The 6,565-nt window shown below is 38.4% G+C and overlaps 1 non-coding gene across 1 annotated transcript; it reads right to left on the bottom strand.

Annotated features, from left to right (window-relative positions):
- Positions 1–595: 595 nt before the first annotated feature.
- On the bottom strand, positions 596–701 carry LOC132228900 (U6 spliceosomal RNA). Its single transcript, XR_009451508.1, has one exon. It is a non-coding gene; the product is annotated as a U6 spliceosomal RNA (small nuclear RNA).
- Between the last annotated feature and the right edge of the window lie 5,864 nt (positions 702–6,565).

Genomic DNA, 6,565 nt, shown 5'->3' with positions numbered 1-6,565 from the left:
ATTGGTGGTATCGGGTAATGATAAAGTACTTGCTTCAGTGCCTTCTATTTTCCAGATATAAAACACCAGAACCTCTGACTAGAGATGAGAATCCTCAGTCTTGAACTACTTGGCATCACCAGTGGTCCTGCCTATAAGGAAGTGTCTAGACCAGCCGTGGGCAAACTATGGCCCGCGGGCCGGATCCGGCCCGTTTGAAATGAATAAAACTAAAAAAAAAAAAAAAAAAGACCGTACCCTTTTATGTAATGATGTTTACTTTGAATTTATATTAGTTCACACAAACACTCCATCCATGCTTTTGTTCCGGCCCTCCGGTCCAGTTTAAGAACCCATTGTGGCCCTCGAGTCAAAAAGTTTGCCCACCCCTGGTCTAGACAGTTGTATTGCCAGTGGGTAACAATGGCATAGCTACCACTCTGAACTTAGGTGCATATAGACACATTTTCTCAGTGATCTGGATCAGGAGATAAGAAAAACTATAGGCTCCCCCATGGTAGTCAACAGAATGCTATTAGAACTGTGGGAGACACTGGATTTTCTTAAATTTATTTGGGAAGAGCTGGGTATTATATCTGTGTATTATATTTTTAAAAAATATGTGGAATGCTTCATGAATTTGTTTGTCATCCTTGTGCGGGGCCATGATCATCTTCTCTGTATTGTTCCAATTTTAGTATGTGTGCTGCTGAAGTAAGCACTGGGGGTTATATTTTTTGAGGGGTAAGCCAACAACTTGTCCATCACAAACGCATACTTCAAACAACTGAACAGATGATTGTATACATGGACATAACCAGATGGCCAATATAGAAATCAAATAGACTATATAATTGGAAGCAGGAGATGGAGAAACTATATTCTCTGTGCCAAAATAAGACCAGGAGCAGATTGTGGTACTGACCACGGATTGCTAATATCAAACATTAGAGTAAAACTGAAGAACACTAAAAGAATCGTAGTGCCAAAATATAACGTAATGACATTTCCTGATGGATTTAAAGTCCACATAAAACACAGATTTGCACTGTTAAACTTAATTGACCAAGAACCAGCAGATCTGTGGACTGAGACTTCAAATATTTGGGAAGAATGAAAAAACAACCATGATGGACATAAAAAGGAAAGGAAAATTGAGATGGAAGACAGCAGAAACACTGAAAATTGCTTAAGACAGGTGAAAGGCAAAAGTAGGGGTTAGACTCCTGAACACAGTTTTTTGATGACTATCATGTAGAGAAAATAGAACTATTATAATAGTCAATGCAAGGAGATAGAAGAAAATAATAAAAAAGGAAAAACAAGAGATCTTTACCAGAAGATTAAAAAGTAAAAGGGAAATTCAAACCTACACTAGGAATGCTGAACAACCAACAGGAAGCACATTACCTGAACAGGAGAAAATAAAGGGGAGGTATAAACAGTAAACTGAAAATCTATACCAAAGCAACAAAAGGATGGCCAGTACCTTTAAAAGAGATTCCTATGAGGAAGAATGGTAATTATAGAAAGTGAAGTGAAAACTTCCCTGAAAGTATTGGAAAGAAATTAATTGCCAGGAATAGATGAGATACTAATAGAATTATTTCAAGCCACAGAAACTGAATCTAATTCTAAAAATAATATGTCAACAAATATGGAAAGCAAAACAATGATCTACAGACTGGAAATGTTCCATATACATCAAAATCTTCAAGAAAGAAGATGCCCAGGAGTATAGTAATTATACTAATTTTCCATGCAATTAAAGTGATACTCAAGGTGATGCAATCAAGGCTTCTAACTTCTTAATATGGAACAAGAAATGCTGGATGTTCAAGTTAGATTTAGAGAAGGAAGAGGCATTCTATATCTTATTGCAAACATCCATTGAATTCTAGAGTTCTCCAAAGAACTTCAGAAGGTTAGTCTATGTTTTATTAATTTATTATTATTTTTAAACATATTTTTATTGATTAGAGAGAGGAAGGGAGAGGGAGAGAGAGATAGAAACATCAATGATGAGAATCATTGATAGGCTGTCTCCTGCAAACCCCACACTGGGGATCGAGTCTGCAACCCGGGCATATGCCCTGACTGGGAATCAAACCAAAAAACTGGGCTAGACTCAGAGGAAGAAAGAGTGAAAATTGGTGGAAGAAATACCAGTAACTTAAGATATACAGATGCAACCATCTTACTGGCAGAAAATAGCACAGAATGGAAATGACTTCTGATAAAAGTGAAAGAAGAAAGTACCAAAGCAGGACTGCATAAAGTTTTGTACATATCTTAGTCTTTGACTAACTTTTATTGCTGTTATTATTTTTGCTTTCCAATGAGGGGAGATATTAGCTTTTGGTCTTTATAATTAATAGGTCAGTTTGGGGATGTGAATTGCATCCCTTGTGTTATTTACTCTATTTCAAAAGAGAGGTTCCACTCCATTTAACTTCCTCTTTGTCTTTTAAAATAACTACTTGAAATATTTTCCCTGGTGTTTTTCCATAGAAACAAAAAAATTGGGAGAGGGACAGAAAGAAAAGAAGGGTTATGGGAAATGTTTCAAGTGAAGTTAGCTTTTTTAGTGATTTTTATTTTCCTTGCCAAGTTTAAACCCATGAAGTCTTGACTTGATACTAAATACAGAAAGGACCCAAACAAATTAAACCTGTCATGATATATATATATATATATATATATATATATATATATATATATATATATTCTTTTCTGTGTAATAAAATCTATAATAGACACCAAATAATACTAATTTTACAATCTTATGGTTTGACAAGAGTTTTCACTTTATCTTATTTTAATCTTGTGTAAAAATACCCAAAAGGCTGAACTGTTCCTTTTGTACTCTTCAGTCTTTTTTATATATAAACTAAGAAGACTGGAAAAAAAATGTAATAGGATGTTAAAGTGAAAGTCTTGCTTGAGACCTTAAGGCAACAGAGCCCAAAGATTCTAGACACACTCTTTCTGGGGAGGTGAAAGACTTGAGAATAGTCACAAAACACAGTTGAATAAGCACAATTATAGCATAAGCTTTTGGGATCTCTGACTAAGTAGCTAGCATTACTTTAGTTACTATATTTAAAAAATTAGCAAAATGTATAAGACAAAAATAATAATGCTGAAGGTTACAGTGATAGTAATTTGCATAGTAAAGAAATAAAAGATATTTCTACCACATAAATCAGTCAGTCTATTGTTAATAATGTATTAAAAAATGATTCAGCCCTAGCCGGTTTTGCTTAGTGGATAGAGCTTTGGCTTGCAGACTGAAGGGTCCTGGGTTTGATTCCAGTCAAGGGCATGATCCCCAACTTGGGCATGATCCCCAGTAGGGGGTGTGCAGGAGGCAGCCAATCAATGATTCTCTCTCATCATTGATCTTTCTATCTCTCCCTCTCCCTTTCTCTCTGGAGAAACAATATATATATTGTTTAGATTATTACAGATGTCCCTCTTTTTCCCCCCCATAGCTCCCCTCCAACCAGTTCCCACACCACCCCAGGCCCTCACCACCCCACTGTCTGCATCCATAGGTACTGCATACATGCATATAAGATCTTTGTTTAATCTCTTCCCATACCCCCCACACCCCCTTCTCTCTGAGAATTGTCAGTCCATTCCATTTCCATGCCCCTGATTCTATTACATTCACAAGTTTATTCTGTTCATCAGATTTTCTTATTCATTTAATTTTTAGATTCACTTGTTGATAGATAATGTATTTGTTGTCACTTCGTTGTTCACAATTTTTTACCTTTACCTTTTTCTTCTTCTTCCTCTTCTTAAAGAATATCCTTCAGCATTTCATATAATATTGGTTTGGTTATAATGAACTCCTTCAGCTTTTTCTTGTATGTGGAGCTCTTTATCTGACCTTCAATTCTAAATGATAACTTTGCTGCGTAAAGTAATCTTGGTTGTAGACTCTTCATCACTTTGAATAGTTCTTGCAACTCCCATCTGGCCTGCAAAGTTTCTGTTGAGAAATCAGCTGACAGTCATATGGGTACTCCCTTGTAGGTAACTGATAGTTTTTCTCTTGCTGCTTTTAAGATTCTCTCCTTGTCTTTTGCTCTTGGCATTTTAATGATGATGTGTCTTGGTGTGGTCCCCTTTGGATTCCTTTTGTTTGGGGTTCTCTGCGCTTCCTGGACCTGTAAGTCTATTTCTTTCACCAGGTGGGGGAAGTTTTCTGTCATTATTTCTTCAAATAGGTTTTCAATATCTTGCTCTCTCTCTTCTTCTGGCACCCTCATAACTCAGATGTTGGTATGCTTGAAGTTGTCCCAGAGGCTCCTTACACTATCTTCATATTTTTGGATTCTTTTTTTCATTTTGCTATTTTGGTTGGGTGTTTTTTGCTTTCTTATATTTCAAATCTTTGACTTGATTCTTGGGATCCTCTAGTCTACTGTTGAATTTCTGTATATTATTCTTTATTTCAGTCAGTGTATGCTTAATTTCTGACTGGTCCTTTTCCATTGTTTTGGGCATTCTCACTAAGATCCTTGAAGGTCTCACTAAGTTCCTCAGAGGTTTCTAGAAGATTCTTGAGTAACCTTAAAACTGTGGTTTTGAACTGTATATCCAGTAGTTTTCTTTCTTCCATTTCTTTCATTTGTGACTTGTTTCTTTGTCTCCACATTTTGGCTGCTTCCCTGTGTTTGTTTCTATGTATTGGGTAGCTGTTAAGTCTCCTTGAGTTGATAGAGTGGCCTTGTGTAGTAGGGGTCCTATAGGGCTCAGTGGCTCAACCTCCCCAATCACCTGAGGTGGACACTCTTGGTGCACCCCTTTGTGGGCTTTGTGCACAGTCTTGTTGTAGTTGAACCTTGACTGCTGTTGGTATAACTGGGAGGAACTGACCTCTAGGCCAATTGCCTGTGTGGACCAGCTGTGTCTACAATGGAAGAGCTGCTGTGCAGGAGACACCCTTCTGGGGCAGGACTTGCTTTAGTGGGGCTTTGGTGCTCACTGAGTCTGCCCCTTGAGTGTGTCCCTTATGGATGTGAAGAGTTGTAATCTGGTATGGTCTCTCACTGACCACTGGGTACACTGGCTCTTGGATCTCCAAGGAGGAGCAAAGCCAGCCACTGTCTGGGGCCATCCAGCAGTAGCTACAGAGAGATCTGCAGATTCCTCTTCTTTGTATCAGGTTTGGAAGTGCCCAGACAAGGCCCAGCTGTGTAGCAAGGCAGGCTGCTGCTGGTGCTGGCCTTGGGCCTCCTTTTTATAGCTTTGGGGCTCCCTGACCCAGCTGAGCTTGTTTGACATGTTTTAGGCTAAAAAAGGACAGGCCATTCATATGCAAAAGCCACTGCACACAGCTTGGGTGGGGTTTTAAATTGGGTGGGTTGGGGTCTCAGGGAATCTCCAGGGCAGAGCAACAGCAATGGCTGCCAGTCAACCCTGCACCAGAGAAGTCCAAGCATAGGAACAATGACCACTGCAAGCACTTCTGCCTGGAAGAAAGCCGCCCTCACATTCCTGCCCAATGCAAGACAGTCCAGTTTCTCCCCATATCTTTCTGGGTCCCCCAGAGTCTCACCCAGCACTAGAGCTCAGAGCAAGCAGGAACTTGTATCTCCCTCCAGATTAAAAAAGCGGCATGCCCCGGTGCCAGCCCGTTCCGCACCTCTGCACCTCCTATCAGTCTCAATGTGCTTTCTGCTTTACCTCTCCAGTTGTAGTACTTCCACTCAGCCAGCTTTCCTGTAGTTCTGGGTGATAGTTGTTATGTATTTTAGTTGTAATTTTGATGTGATTGTGGGAGGCAGCAAGTACAGGTGTTTGCCTATGCTGCCATCTTGGTTCTCCAATGTAAATATATTTTAAAAAATAACAATTCAATGCAAGAAAGCAGGTGAGCACTAAAGAGTTCTACATAAGCTTATATATTTTTTAAAAAGAGGAAATAACCTAAATTTTCACCTGCTGATTGGTTTATTACTGATATTAGAATAAAATTTAAGATCTTTATTGTGACCTCCTAAGGCCTTGCCTACTCTGCTTCACCTGATGCTGCTCTTCTCAGTAGTTACTATACTTTTAACCACTGGCCTTCTGTTGGTGCCTCAAAGACATGCATCCCTTTCTACTGCAGGGCCTTTGCATATGTCCTCTTGACTTAGAACATGATGATTTTCTCTAACCTATTACCTTAGCTACAGCTTAACTGTCATTTTCATAGGAAAACTTCTGACTAGGTCTGGTCTGGCAGACCTACTTTCCCTTTTTAATATTTGTCACAATTTTATTTTAAAATGTGTCTTGTTTTTATTTAATGGTTTTCTTTCTTGTTAGATTTAAAGTTCTAGAAAGACAGAAGGTATGTCTACCTTGCTCAATGCTATTTTCTCTTGCCACATGTGAGATGCATAGTAGACAGTCAGTAAATATTTGTTGAATGAATAAATCAATTCAAATATTAATACTCTTTGTTAAAGAATCAAATGCTTTGTGAGGAACCAACCTGTTAATATTTAAGACTTCATTTTCATCAAGAGCTAATGAATTGTACTTTCTTTGGCTTAAGAGAGATACCTTTTTCCCCATAAGAATC

Source organism: Myotis daubentonii, chromosome 2 (assembly GCF_963259705.1).
Source record: "Myotis daubentonii chromosome 2, mMyoDau2.1, whole genome shotgun sequence".
NCBI lineage: Eukaryota > Metazoa > Chordata > Mammalia > Chiroptera > Vespertilionidae > Myotis > Myotis daubentonii.
This window is presented reverse-complemented; position numbering and strand designations above follow the sequence as displayed.